At 46.7% G+C, this 15,514-nt stretch overlaps 1 protein-coding gene across 2 annotated transcripts in view; it reads right to left on the bottom strand.

Moving 5' to 3' along the window:
* The window catches only part of POLR1C (RNA polymerase I and III subunit C), a 59,193-nt gene that overhangs the window by 30,370 nt on the left and 13,309 nt on the right, over window positions 1–15,514 (bottom strand). The gene's annotated exons all lie outside the window — the stretch shown is intronic.

Here is a 15,514-nt window from a genome sequence, read left to right as displayed (position 1 = left end):
AGTCAAATCCTTAACTGTCCCAACAATCGCATCACTATTTAAGAATTAATCAATTCTTGTTTTCATCTCACTTTCCTGAACCATCAATGTTCACTGGAATCTTGTGTGAGGAAAGCTGGGGAACGTGTTCAGGTGCCGGTAGGAGTGAGTTTGTGCTGGTGGCTTCAACGTCACAAACTGAACACGAAGAGCATCCAACCGACCACTATATGCCCTTTCAAATGGCAGGTTTGGGGACACACTCAACACAGTATGACGTAACATAGCCCACTGATTTCCCATACAATGAGGTATATAAAGCTCCCTAAGTCATTATCATGGCTGTCCGAAATAACGATTGTCAAAATTCTCTAGATCTTTAGAGATCGGCTACCATACGAGATTGTAATATTATTACATTTTAACCACACATTGTTATTGTGCCTGTTTTTAGTGATATAATAACTTTATGTCTTTTTATTTAACTGAATCATGGGTATGGAAGAAAGGTTGCAATGCACCATTTGTCTGTGGAGTGGAATGTAAAGGTTTCAATTATTAAATGTTTGAACCATAAATAAAAAAATTATAGCACCAAACTTTTTAGAAAGATTCATTTTTTTTTATCTTGAAAGTAATAAAAATGGCCCAGGCACACAAGGACTTGGCTAATATTAGCAGAGGGGTGGCGAAGCAAAGCAAAATTTTGCCAGATCTTGCGGTGTGGGTGGACCTGGGCTATCTGTGACTGGGAGAAAATTTAGATTGACGTCAACAAGCGGAACAAGTGATATACCAGGGTAAAGGGTGCCCCAAGAACCACAACACAAGAAAATATGTAGCAAATTGGGCACATACAGACTCACTGGGGCAAGATTAAAGGTCTGGATCGGAGAGGGCGGGTATGGGAATTGCGAAGACATTGGCGTCATTAGGGCCACAACAGCTTTCATTTACATCCATTTATCTATGAACTGTTTACTAACGTGTGTAATGGCTGTTAGAGGTCTGCCTATGTCAGAAAAAGCAATATTGTCATTGGCAATCATGCTTGGAGTGTACTGAGCATCAGTTTAATAAAAAGATTTAAATAAAAAAAAGAAAAGAAAAATATGTTCTCACCTTCAATGTTAAGGCTGAGAAGGCATGATTTCATTGGACTCACAAACTCGTTAACTTGTTAATTATGTGGTCACTTTAAATACACGCAGGAGAGCAATATTAAGATTCGTTTTTCTGGGTCCATTCTGGACAATTTCAAATCAAATATTTATATAAAGCTTTGATGATATTTTGGACCACTCCCGGAACACTCAGAAAAAATGCTAATGGAAAACATTCAGGATTACAAAAATTATCATTTGAAGGCTATGGGAAAGCATTAAGGCCCCATAAAGTAGATTGGTGTGTTTTCTTATACATCACTTGAGAAGCTATTATATACATATATAAAAGATAAGCAACAATCACATAGGATATAATGAGTTTTTAGGTTTCGCCTAGACAGCGCATGCACTGTTTCTGCGAGACTTTTTACATACAGCCTGCCCATAGCTTACCATTTTTAGCTTCAATGTCGCTCTTATTTCCTTCGGGACTGTTTGTCACAACATGATGGCGTCATGCCCTCTTCTTGTGTTTGGCCCTCTCCTCGAGCATGAACCTAGTACTTGTGGCTATCTACGGTTCTTGTTTTGGAGCTACTGTTTTCTTTGTGTTTAAGCACTTCATATGAGTGCTTGTGATTTTCAGTTCATCTCCGATATCACCATTCATGTAGCTTCAATTCGTTCCCACTTGTATCCCTTCCATGTTGCTTCTGTTCCCTCCTAGCCCCACACTCTGTACACTACACCACTGCACTCTAAGCCACTGCAACACTACTCTTTTCAACTCCACTCTACACTGCACTTTATTACACTGCACTCTGCTCTGCACCACTTCACTCTACTTTGCACCACTGTAAATCACTGTACTCCACACCACTGCACTGTGCTCCACTCAACCCCGATCCACACCACTATACACACTACTCCAGTCTATTGCACTCTAGTCTATTCCACTCTACTCCAGCCCACTCCACTCAATGCACATCCACTACACTCTATGCCACTCCTCTCTGCACAACATTACTCTATGCTACTGCACTTTACGTCACTGCACTCTCCGCTAGTGCACAATACAGCACTCTACTCTGCACCACTGCACTCTACGCCACTGCAAGGAACTCCACTTTACTTTATGCCACACAGTGCCACTGTATTTCACTCAACACAATGCCACTACCTCACTCCCCTCTACCCCATTCCAAGCAACTCTACTCTGCTCCACTCTACACCACTCTGCTCTACGCCACTCTGCTCTACGCCAGTCTAATCCATTCTACTCTATGCCACTTCACACCAGGCCACTCTGCGCTGCTGTACGACATGGCTAAAAGACACTGGCTAAGCCAATAGCTCTTGCGTAGGCGAAACCTATTGGTTTTGCAAAATGCTTGTTTAAATTATATATATATATGATACTTGCACTTTAAAAGTAGTTCATCTTCCATAAATACGGCCTGTGCCACAGTTTATTTATTTTTCTTTCCTCTTTCTGTGTGCTTACATCCGTGTGTCTCCCGATCACTTCAAGTAAAGAATGTTGATAAACTTCCACAAATTGATACGAGTCTTGTAAAAATATTAAAATAATTTAGGGATATGTTTAATATTGATCAAGTTGCTCCTTTAAATGCATAGCAACTGTGCTTTGTAATTTTGTTGACCCAACTTTTAACTGTGTATTTATGTGGAGTTGACATTCGTTTTTTGAAAAAATATAAAATGTTTAAAAAGGTTAAGCAATGTTCTAAGTGAATGCAAGAAGCTCCATGAAGGAGGCTGGCTCAGTATATGGTGAACACCTATTGGGAGGCACCGTGCACGGAGTCCAGGAAACCCTTAGTAATCGTGGAAGTGGTCCCTGATAGCCAAAGCTCTCAAGGTGTAGCTGTGGAGAGAAGCTAAGGCTTATTTAGAAGGGTGTAAAGCGGGTACATTACCACACAGTCAGTCCGTGGAGCTTACACACAAGAAAAAAACACAACAGTGTTAGAAAAATACCTTGTATTTATTATACACCAACACTAAAACTACTCTGGTAGATCTCCTACACGGAGATATTAATACACAATAAAATATACTTCAAAACAGGTGATGCACATAAATCACATGACCCCCTATGAGAGGGCCAAACCATATACTAAGTAAATGGCATGCAAGGCGAATACCAAACCAAGGCTAACACTCAATGAACTAGGGACCAGGGGGAGCACTGAACCACCACAGGGATGTAACTATGAGTTACTACACACCTGTGTGCAGAGGTGATACCCCAGGTCAGTGTCCATAGGATAACGTGGGGAAATTGCGGTTTGAGTTTTACTGTTTCAGGACCCTTCCCAAAGGACCCAGAGTGAACCCGTTAGAACCATGGAGGTTGGAGGACAACCCCACCGTGGGGACCCAGAGAATCAGGATACCTACACCAGGGAGCCGGGGTAAATAGGTGCGAAGTAGTGTTGGAACGTCCCGTTGATGTCAATGGGGAACCTCGGATGTCCAGCTGCTAAAGAGTCTTGTGGACCAGGTCAGTGGAACCTAGACTTGGATTCTGGATGAGGAGTACCTACAAAAAGAGGGGACAGAATCCAAACCACCCGGAGGTGTCCAGGAGGAGCAGGAGCACAATGCCAGCCCCTGCTGATAAAAGCTACAGGTTGATCCTGCCCCTCTTCACTAAGTTGTGATAATACTGTTCCTATTCCTATCCCAGATGCATCTGTCTGGGCAATAAATTGTTTGAAGTAGTCAGGAACTTGCTGAATGGGAGCTAAGCACATTGCCTTCAGGGCATCAAATGCCTCTTGACAGATAACCGTCCAATTCACCTTCTTAGTGATCTTCTTAGAGATTATATCATTGAGGGTGTCACAATGGAGCCATACTCCTTAACAAAGGTTCTGTAATATCCAGTCAGGCCCAGAAAAGCTCTGATCTGAGTCGGGGTAGTGGGAGCAACCTAATCCACAATGGTTTGGATTTTGCTCTCCAAAGGTTGAACTTAGCCTCCACCTACCAGGTGGCCCAAGTATACAACTTTCCTTTGCCCTCTCTGGCACTTGCTGGCCTTGATCGGGAGGCCTGCCTTTTGCAGGGCCTCAAGTACACTCCTGAGGTGGGCCAGGTGATTCTGCCAGGTGGAGCTAAATACAGCAATATCATATATTAATGCTGCACCAAAGTCTTACAGACCTGTCAGAACTTGATTCACCAACCTCTGGAATGTGGCCTGTGCATTTTTCAAACCAAAGGGCATTACTGTGAACTGGTAGAGCCCACCATTGGTTGAAAATTCAGTTTGGGTTTGGCAGCATATGTGAGCCTGATTTGCCAATAGCCTGCAGCCAGGTCAAAGGTGCTGAGATACTTGGCAGAAGCTAGTGTATCTGTAAGTTCACCTGCCCTGGGGATAGGATGGGCATCAGTCTTGGTGAGTGCATTGAGGCCTCTGTAGTCTACACAAAACCTCACCCCTCTCTTTCCACCCTGGAAATGAGATTTGGGCACAAGGACTACTGCACTAGCCCAAGGGCTGTCTGAAGGTTCAACGTGCCCTAACTCTTGCATGTTCTGGGCCTCTGACCTGATACAATCTCTAACATGGTCAGGTTGCCTGTAGATTTTACTCTGTGTCCACCTCATGGGCATACCAGGCAGTTTGACTGGGTGTCAGAGAAAAGAGTTCAGGGAACTGACTGAGAACCTCTCTACAATCAGTTTGTTGTTGCTCAGTGAGGCTGTCTGCCAAGACTACTCCCATCCACTGAACCACCAACAGGGTTGTGTAAGAGGAGATCAGGGAGAGGGTCACTCTCTTCCTCCTGTCCCTCATCAGTAGCCATGAGCAAGCTCATAGCAGCCCAGTCAAAGTAAGGCTTCAGGCGGTTCACATGAAGCACCCTATGGGGCTTCTGGGACTGCCTATGTCCACCATGTGGGTGAACTGAACTTTATTCTCCAAAACTGTATGAAGGGCACTCCACTTGTATTGGAGTGCTCTTGGTGCCACAGGCTCCAAGACCCACACCTCCTGCTCTGGCTGGTAAACCGCCAGAACAATCTTTTGGTCATGCCATAACTTCTAAAGTTCTTGGCTGGCCTCTAGGTTTTTACTGGCCTTCTTCATGTACTCAGCCATACGTGAACACAGGCCTAGCACAGAGTCTATAATGTCTTGCATGGGAGGTTTGAGAGGCTGCTCCCAGCTCTCCTTCACTAGACAAAGTGGACCCCTAATTGGATGTCTAAACAGAAGCTCAAATGGACTGCAACCCACTCCCTTCTGTGGAAAGTCTCTAAAGGTAAAAAGAAGGCAAGGTTATATCTCCTCCCGAGCTTTGTCAGATAGTCCCATGATCATAACTTGCACTGTGGATGGTAAGGTGTAGTAAATTTATAATTTACTCCACACTCTTTCCAGATTGCTTTCAGGTAGCCAGACATGAAGTTTGCACTCGGTCAAACACCACCTCCTTAGGAAAACCCACTCGGGAAAAGATGCCTAAGAGGGCTTTGGCCACTGCAGGAGCTGTAGTGGCCCTGAGGGGAATAGCTTCTGGGTATCTGGTGCCATAATACACCAACATCAGCATATAACTGTTTCCAGAGGATGTTGGGGGTCTACGGGAACAACTATGCCAATCCCTATCCTTTCAAAGGGAGCCCCAACCACTGAAAGTGGAATTAAGGGTCCTTTGCAGTGCCACCCGACTTGCCACTGGCTTGGCAAGTGACACAGGAGTGATAAAAACTCCTTGGTGTCTTCAGACATGTGGGGCCAGTGAAAGTGTGGAACAAGCCTGGACCAAGTTGTGCTTTGCCCAAGATGTCCAGCAAGGGGTATGTCATATGCCAGGGTTAAGAGGAATTCCCTCAATTTCTGAGAAAATACTAACCTGATGGTAGTACCAGGCATGGGGTCCCTAGCCTCAGAATAAAGGAGTCCATCTTCCCAGTAGACCTGATGGGTCCCACTGCCATCCTCTGCCGCAGCTTGCTGTTTGAGGCTCTCAAGAGAGGGGCAGGATTTCTGTTCCAGACTCAGTTCCTCCCTAGAAGGTCACCCTGCTCCCAAAAGCTCGGCCGTGTGAGGCTCAAGCTCATCTGGGGCAGTTTCTTCACAAGGGGCAAGATCATTTCCCTCACGAGAATGATCCTCACTTGAACTCTAGGGGGAGGAACATTTCTTACCCTCTTACCTCTTTTCTTGGTAGCAGTCTGGGCCATTATTTCAGGTTCCACTGCTTCAAGATTTCCCTGTTTCTTGACCTGTGCCCTGGATGCCACAAAAACACTTTCTGAGATACCAAGTATGACTGCATGAGTCCTTACCTCCACTCCAGACCACGCTGAAGTCTCCAAATCAATGCCCATTAGACACTCTACATAGATGTTTGTGGACACCACAGCCTTTTTAGGGCCAGTAACCCCTGCTAAGGTTAACCACTGACATGGGGTGGCACTTTGTGATATTATCAGCGTTGGTTACTTGGAAAGGGTGACAGAGTAAGATCTGCTCAGGTGGCACCAATTGTTAAACCACTATGGTGACACTGGCACGTGTCCCTATACGTTTCTGCTTCAATACCATTAATGAGGGGCTGCTGCCTGTATTTCCTCATATTAGGAGGCCAGGCAGCTAAAGTGGTAAGGTCAATGCCACCCTCTGGTATCAGGACAGCCTCAGCGACTTCTCTTGACTAAGCCAGAGCCAACTGCAGTTCCCAAGGTGAACCCAGCTACACCCTTGGAGGCAACACTGCTGCTAGTGCTACTGCTAGGGGCACTAGGGAAAGCAGTAGCAGTATTGGTGCTTTTTTTAGGACATATAGCATCAGATGACTTATGTCCCTTAGTATTATAAGCAAAGCACCAAGGTTTCTTCTGCTTATTAATACTATTAGAGGAAGAGGAGGATTTGGACCCACCCCCAGAATATGTTTGCAGGCCTAAAGAAGACTGTGTTTGTCTTTATCTTTAAGTTTCTCCCCAGCCTTCTCTTGGGACTTGGATTTATTATTTTTCTTCTGGTCACCCTTACTATGACGTACTGCTCATCCTGGTGCAAACCCATTTGTTTGCCTTCTTCCCCAATTCTTGGAGAGAGGTCGGATCAGAGTCCACCAGGTATTGGCACAGTTTTTCAGACACACAGTTATCAAGGATGTGCTCTCTCGTGGTTAATACAGCTCATCATAGTCATGTACATTACTACCATGTTACCAGCCTTTCAGAGCTTTAACTGTACAATCTGTAAATTCAACCCAGTCTTGTGAAGTGGCTTTCTAGTATCTTGGGACTTAATTCTGTATTCTTCACAGGTAAGCCTTAACCCTTCAATGAGGAGTATCTCTTTCAAAATCAGGTGGTTGTCTGCATCCTCTTCTTGAACTGTCAAAAGTTTATATCTGCCTTTGTCTGCAAAGGAAAGCCACAGGGTAGATGCCCACTGCCTCTGGGGACCTTTTGGACTTTACAGGCCCGCTCTGGTGCAGTAACCCACTTGTGGAGGTCATCCCCAGTTTTGTAAAGAGGGACTATCTTGCTAAGATTCCTAGGGTCAAAGTGTTCCTCCCCGACTGTGGAGTCTCTAGTTCTGCCACCAGGGTGATCTAACCCCAAATTCTTCAGTTGCAACTTCCCATATTGATATCTGGCAGATCGATTTGTAACTCAGAATTGTGTAAGAAATGCCACGGTTTGTAACCTTATATATAATGGCAATAAAAAACTTTTTTAAAAAAAAATAATTATTTCTTTCTCTCTCCACCTTCAAGGATTCCCTATCAAGAGCCAGCTGCGTCCTCGCCTCATCAATCTGAGAGTTGCCTTCTCCAATGTACACCCTTTATCTAAAGCTTTCTCCTCTATGATAGAGTGAATGGACCCAGCATGAGATGCTGAGGAGAGCGAGGATGAGGAGGACTTGTTTCATCTATGAATCCTCTGTACCAACCCAGGAGGAGAGAAAATGGGCCTTTTACTGTGACTCCCCCACTGTACCATCAGTACCTCCATCTACAGGTGTAGGGTTGTCCATAGGAGTCTCTTCTGACTCCTCATGGCCATGTCTAGAGATAGAGCTAGCATTACTAAGTACCTCTTGCTCTTTTCCTGTAGTGACATCCCCTTCACTAAGGTCTCCCTGATCTAAGTGTCTCCCAAGATTCCAGAGGTCATCTTGACAGAGTATCTCTAAGAGATAAGCCCTAGTAGGATTACGACCGGTCTTTAGTTTTCTAGTCTTACACAGCCCCCAAGTTCCTGGAACCCAAGTGCACTGTACCCAGACACCAGAGTCTGGCTGGATTCCCCAACAGTCGACATGGTACTAGTGCAGTGTATGTGTGTGTGCTTTCATGGTTACCCCCACTGTTGCTGGTGTCGTGTTTTTCTGAATAGTCTGACTGGGATCCTGCTAATCAGGACCCCAATCTCTGTGCTTTCTCCCTAAATCGGACCATGGTGAGTACTTAGGTACCCCCCAGATTGGCTACTGGTGTACCCTTGTAAGTCCCTAGTATATGGTACTAAGTTACCCAGGGCTTAGGTACACCTGGGGTGCCCCATGGGCTGAAGCATGCATGTATTATGCCACCCATGGCAGACTACTCAAATCAAACTACAGGCCTTCCATTGTAGCCTGTGTAATCTGGTGCTAGCATCACTTACAAGAGATATAGTTTTTTTTTTTATATCTAAGGTCACTACACTTAAAACCTATAAGTCTCCCCTAAGGCAGGCCTTTCAATCCTCAAGGCAGGATGCACGGTTAGTAGTGTGAGGGTGCCCCTGCATGAGCAGGACACCCCTACAATTCCCGGAGTCCATTCTCCAGGCGTTGTAAGTGCATCAGCCATTATGATACATAGAGTGGGCATGCGTCATTACGAGATGGGTAAATCTAAACTGGCTGTAACGAACCTTGGCATGTTTGGTATCAAACTCGTTGGAACCACGGTGTCGAAGGTATGATTCCATGCACTGTGGGGCTCGTCTGAGAAGCCCTTCGCGCTCCCAGTACCAGTCTGCCAGAGTCTGACAGCAAGCTATGGCTGCTGCCGACCACAGACATGTTTCTGCCCTCCTGCTGCTGAGCCAAGCTCAAGCGGGGAAGGTAGGACAATAGGTTTCCTGCAACAGGAAGGTGTGACCACCTCCCAGACAGTACTTAGTGTATTGAGCCAGGGTGGGGGCACTTGCCAGTGCCACTAGACTGCATAAAAGGCACATTTGGTGCCTTCCTTCCATATCTAGCTGGAACCAGTTCAGGGAGCCGTCAGGTACCGCTCTGGCACGAAACTGGACAAAGGACATGGGAGTATCCTCCCGCCTGTCCAATCCCTCCTGTGGAAGGTACCCCCTGAATAGTCCCAACCCTTTCCTGAGGGTATTTAAGGGGTTACCTGTAGGTAGGTCTTTCGACTCGTCGTGGGACATGATTCAGATCCAAAACAACTTCATCTTCAACCGTCTGGGCACTTTAAACTTCGTTGGACTTCGCTTTGGGAACTGAGACTGCACCGGTAAGACTCCTGCTGCTCCTGGTCTTCTCGTCGTGTCAGTCTTCTGCGGCGTCTGTGCCTGTGCTCCATACAGGTTCTTCTCCAGGCCTGTGGACATCCCAGACACCTGAAGGAATCTCCCTTGGAGTGAAGGAGTCACTCCCCTGCATCTGCAGGCACAGCAACGTAGCTGACCGGTCTGATGTCCCTAGCTCACATGGACTCTGAAAGGTTTAGCAACACAGCTGGTGGTTCTGCAACTCCCTCGAAGCCTGCACTGTCTTCACAGCAAGTTTGAAGCCAGTATCTCTCATTGGAACCACTGGAGCAGTACCCCTGTGCACCATGTCGACTTGCTGTTGCCAAGGCTTTTTAACTCTTCACCAGAGATCTTCATGTTCCAAGAAGCTCCAGCATCTCTTGCTACCAAGATATTTATTCTCACTGTATCCTCTGCACCGTGGGCCTGCATCATTGGTGAGCTGCTTGAGGTACTCTTGCGACTCCTGTGCCTCCGGCCTGTGGGTCCTCTTGAGGGTTGTCTTTGGCTCCAGTGGGCTCCCCTCTTTCCTCTGGCCCTACTCTGACTTACCAGTTAGTGGTGAGTTCCTTGGACTTCGTTGGTCTTGACACTGCACCTTTTTCGTCTGTCACGTTTGTTGCAGCTACCAAGGCCTGTTGGTGCTCCCGCCTGACACCGACCCCCTGGCTCTTGACATCCGACGTGGGACAGCTCATGAATGGTTTCGGATCTTCCACAGCGTCGCCTGGTCCACACAGCTACAGTGCCATGGTCACTGTCAGCTCTCCTGCATCTTCTGACATCGGTGGGCATTCATCTTCCGTGCCTCCTGCTCACTCTCGAGAGGCATGGACTCGGTCCCCTCTGCTTCCAGGTACTTCTCTTCCTAAATCCACCCTTGGGTTCCACCGGACTCTTTCACCTTCTTCGCCAGGAGCATCTTTACTGAAGTCCTCTATTGTGGCCTACGCTGGTTTCTGATGTCACTTCGCAGCTATGCACCAGGCTTCCCTGATGTAGGTATCCTGGTTACTGGGGTATCCACGGGTGGGGTAAATCTCCAACCTTCCATCTTCCACTGGGTTTCTTCAGGGTCTTCTGGGAAAGGTCCTTCTTGAAAACTGCAACTGCGATTTCCCCATTGACTTGTATTGAACACGAGGCCATGTTCCCACTCTGCAGACGGCCTCCATGGGGTTCCTGGGTACTTACCTAGGGTGGTTCCTTGGGTCCCCAGCTCTTCTATGTCTTCTGGGTCCAGTCTCGACTTAGGTCGGGGTTCGCATTACACATTATTAGTATATGGTTTAGTCTCTTCCCTAGAGGCCACTGTGTATTTGTGCTACATATGTGTTCTATTGTTGAAATATTGTGTGCATTGTGATTATATCTCCGGATAGGAGATATTGCAATGTGTTAGTGAGTGTTTTATAATAAACACATGCTTTTATAACTACACTGTGTGGTTCTTTTTCACTTCACCTACACCCTATGATTAGTACTGGTAAAACAAGCTGCTTTACACTCCTTCTGGACTAAGCCTCAAGGCTGCTCTCCACAGCTACCACTTAGAGAGCTTTCTATGGTTGTCGAAGACCACTAAAATCATCATACGAGTAGTCTGGATTAGTGCAGGGTGCTTTACTTGAATAAGTGAGCACCATTTACTAAGCCAGCCTCCTACAATGTGTATCTACCCTGCCTAGTATTCTAAACTTCTAATGGATTGAAGAAAGGGGTGTGCTAGAACCCTGGCACTCAACCCAAAGGTTTAGCAAAAGACACTACCTATCCAGTATAGTGTATTCCCAAGTTAGTAGTGGTTTCTTGTGGCAACCTCACTGATGACAAAGTGGTAAAGCAATGCACGTCTTTATCCCAACTGCTGCACCAACAATGTAGGAGGATGGCTCAGTATATGGAGTACACCTATTGGTGAAGCATCGTGCATGGAGTCCAGGCAACCCTTGGTGATAGTGGAAGTGGTCCCTGATTGCCAAAGCTCTCAAGGTGTAGCTGTGGAGAGCAGCTAAGGCTTATTCAGCAGGGTGTGAAGCGGGTACATTATGACACAGTGAGTGAGTGGCGATTACACACAAGAAAGAACCACACCAGTGTTAGAAAAATATCTAGTACTTATAATACACTAACATTAAAAATACTTTGTTATATTTCCTACCTAGAGATATCAATACACAATAAAATATACTTCAAAACAGTTAAGTAAAGCACATAAAACACATAGGCCTCTATGGGGGAGTGTGGGGGGGGGGGGGGGAAGAGTCAAACCATATACCAAGTAAATTGAATGCAAGGTGAGAACCAAACCACGACTAACACCAAAGGAACTAGGGATGAGGGGGAGCACTGAACCACCACAGGTAAGTAAGAGTTGCTAGGTGCCCGTGTAAAGAGGTGACACCCCGGGTCAGTGTCCATAGGATAATGTGGGGAATTTGCGGTTTAAGTTTTACTGTTTCAGCACCCTTCACAGAGGACCCAGAGGAAACCCGCTGGAACCAGGGAGGTTGGAGGACACCTCCACCCGTGGATACCCAGAGAACCAGGATACTTACACCAGGGAGCCAGGGTGCGAAGTGGTGTCGGATCTGCCTGTTAACGTCAATTTAGAACCTCGGATTTCCAGCTGGTATAGAGTGTCGGTGGAACATAGACGTGGATTCTGGACGAAGAGTACCTGCAAAAAAGATGGGAAAGAGTCCAAACCAACCGGAGGTGTCAAGGAGGAGTAGGAGCACAATGCCAGCCCTTGTCGGAGGTACATTTTTGTAGCACGGAGGTCTTGAAGCTGCATCTGTGGAGCCCAGGCGACATTGCAGAGGTACAGAAGACGTCCACGAGCTGTCGAGATGCAGGAAGGGCAGTGGCCAGCAGGATCATCAACAATCCTTAGCAAATACAACAGACGTGTTGCACGATGAAATGCTTAGTTGTAGACCAGCAAGGTCTGAGGGATTCACCCAATGGGGACAGGTCCTAGCTGGCCCTCAGCAAGCAGTAAATCCAGCAAGAATCGATGGAGACCCAGGAGGACTCTCTGGCAGCAGGCAAAGGGAGTCACAGAGAGGCCTCAGCACACACAAAAGATGGAGCGCCAACGTCGCAGAAGATGCATTGGGGATGTCACTCTTGGAGCTGTGTAATGCTTGAGGCTGGGGCTTCTTAGATCTTTGAGGCCCAAGGTCAGGAGAGACAACAAGCCTTGGCAACAGCAAACAGACGCGGTGCACAGAATGCGGTTCTGGTAGGCTGGAGATGGACTGTAGTCTACCAAGTAGCAGAGAAGACAGGTCAGGCCTTGGGAGAGCCACCAAACCACCACCTATGGTGTAAAGCCTTGAGGTGTCCACAGGGTAGCAGGATCCACACGTCGATCGTCGATGTGTCTGCAGATGCAGGGGAGTGACTCCTGCACTTCAAGGGAGAGAACTTCTTGCTATCTTAATACATGCAGAGCCCTTGGCGACTTAGGTGATGCACGGCCAGAGGTTGCAGCACTTCGAGGAGCACGGAGATGAAGTTGCAGTAGGAGTTTCCTACTAGAGGCAGTAGCAGAGTTCAGTGTTCAGTAGCAGAAGGCTCTTTAGACAAATCTTCACATGAAGCCAGTCGGTTATTGAAGACGAAGTCCGTACGCATCCAAGAAACCACCCTCAGGAGAGCCATTGAGTAACCAAGAAAGGGGGTAGGACTACTTCTATTGGGGGGAAATGGGGGAGGAATCAGGGACGGTACTCTGGTAGACTGGCCAGTCAGATGCTCCCAGAAGCCTCTGCCCATCAAAGATTGAAGAAGGAACAATCAACCTAGCAGAGCTCTGGGCATAGGGGGTGGTCATTCCCTGTCCTTTGTGTCGTTTCACGCCACAGCCGGAGCCTAGGGCTCCTGGACTGGGGCAAACTGGTTTAAGCAAGGAGGGCACAAAATGTGCCCTTCAAAGCAGTCTGGAAGCGCTAGGAAGATGCCCAACCCTAGCCTAAGACCTCTATTTCTAAAGGAGAGGTGGTCACACCTATCCTCTACAGGAAATCCTTTGTTCTGACTTCCCCTGCCCGAGTTAAGCTCAGCAGCAATAGGGCAGAACAGTGCTTGGGGTCGGCAGCAGCACTGGCTTGCATGCAGACCCTGCGAGGCTACACAGGTAGACATGGGGGGGTGGTCCCCCAATTGAATGGGATCATGCAACTACACCGGAATCGGTGAAGTGGCATGATTCCAAAATGCTTGATACCAAACATCACCAGGTTCAGTGAAGTCATTATGTAACTGGACACCTCAACTTTGACAGTGTCCACTACATACCTTAAAATGGCTTCCCAGCACTTACAGAGCCAGAGAATGGACTCTGGGTTTTGTAGGGGTGTCTCTGCTTGTGGAGGGGTACCCTCACACTTAGAACCATGCTGTGGGCTGTAAAGCCTACTTTAGGGGTGACTTAAAGGTTTTAAGAGCAGTGACCGGAATCTAAGGAAAACCTTATATCAGAAGTGAAAGGTGCATGCACCATTTCACCCAGGCTGCAATGCGAGACCTACAGACACAATTTGCATTTTTTGTTGTTGTAGAGTTTTATATAGCGCGAACTTGACCCGAATCCAATCAGGTATCAGAGCGCTTTACATAGCACCAGTTACGTTACATGAGGACACACATTCATTTTTTGTTAGGCACGGGGAGGTTAAGTGATTTGCCCAGAATCACAGGATGTTCAGCGTCATTATCGAGACTCGAACCCAGTTCCCCACATCCGAAGTCGAGCGCCCTAGCCATTAGGCCAACTCCTTGCATGGGCTCCCATGGGTGGCTCAATCTGTGCTGCAGCCCATAGGAGACCCCTGGTGTATCAATGCCCTAGGTACCTTAGTACCATATACTAGGGACTAACAGGGGTACACCAGTATACCTACTGTGGGGTGTACAACGTTCTTAGCAATACATTGAGGAGAGAGCACAGACACTGGGGTCCTGATTAGCAGTATACCAGTGTAATACAGTCAAAACACACTGACACCAGAGAAAAAGTGGGAGTAACTAGACCAGAAAGATCCTACTTTCCTACCATCCACTTTTCATACTGGAGCACGCATCCATTATTCTTACAGAGTGAACAAGTTCATCTTAAATGATTCTTTCTACATTTTGACTTTGTATCAATGCTTAGAGGGTGTACAGAATGGTGACTAGGTAGTCTTGGTTGAGCTCCAAGACACTTACTTTTCTATTCCAAACAGGAAACAATCTTTTTAGCACTTCCAATTTACTATCCAGGATTGCTAAAGCCTTCCCTTTGAGTTAATCTCTGCTCCCCAAGTGTTAAGTGTTTCAGTGGTGGTGGTCCACCTCACCTTCAAGAACTTCACCTTTCTCCCTCTTCAGATAACTGTTGAAAGCACTGTTAAAAGGGCTGGCCTGACGAACATGTCTAGTTTGCAACACTGCACTTCAAGGACTTGCCCATTATGCAAATAAAAATATTATCTTGTTACAACAAAGAGGGTTCAGTTTTGAGATGCAGTACTAGATTTGCCTGAAAGCCTACCAAACCCAATTCTGGAGACTGTCTTGAACATGGGCCAAATGATTCAACATTTTGTTATCCAACCCTTAGCTTCAGCATGAAAGTTCCAGAAATGCAAGGGACTGATGACCTATTGTAATCATGTGGTTCCTTTCTCAAGCTTGTCCATAAGAACTTTTCAACAACATCTGACTCTCAACTGGGATCAGTATGGAGTCAAAAGGATAACAACTGTGAATCAATCTGTAGTCCCTGCTTTAATGGCCTCGTGAAGCAAATCATGTTAATGGTTCTACTTTTCAGCCTCTCAGGATTTCAGACTATCAGGCCCAGGGCGGAATCAATCAGAGAACAGCACAGTGCC

This window comes from Triturus cristatus, chromosome 6, assembly GCF_964204655.1.
Source record: "Triturus cristatus chromosome 6, aTriCri1.1, whole genome shotgun sequence".
NCBI classification, from domain to species: Eukaryota; Metazoa; Chordata; class Amphibia; order Caudata; family Salamandridae; genus Triturus; species Triturus cristatus.
The sequence above is the reverse complement of the archived record's forward strand: the minus strand, read 5'-3'. Positions and strand labels throughout refer to the sequence as shown.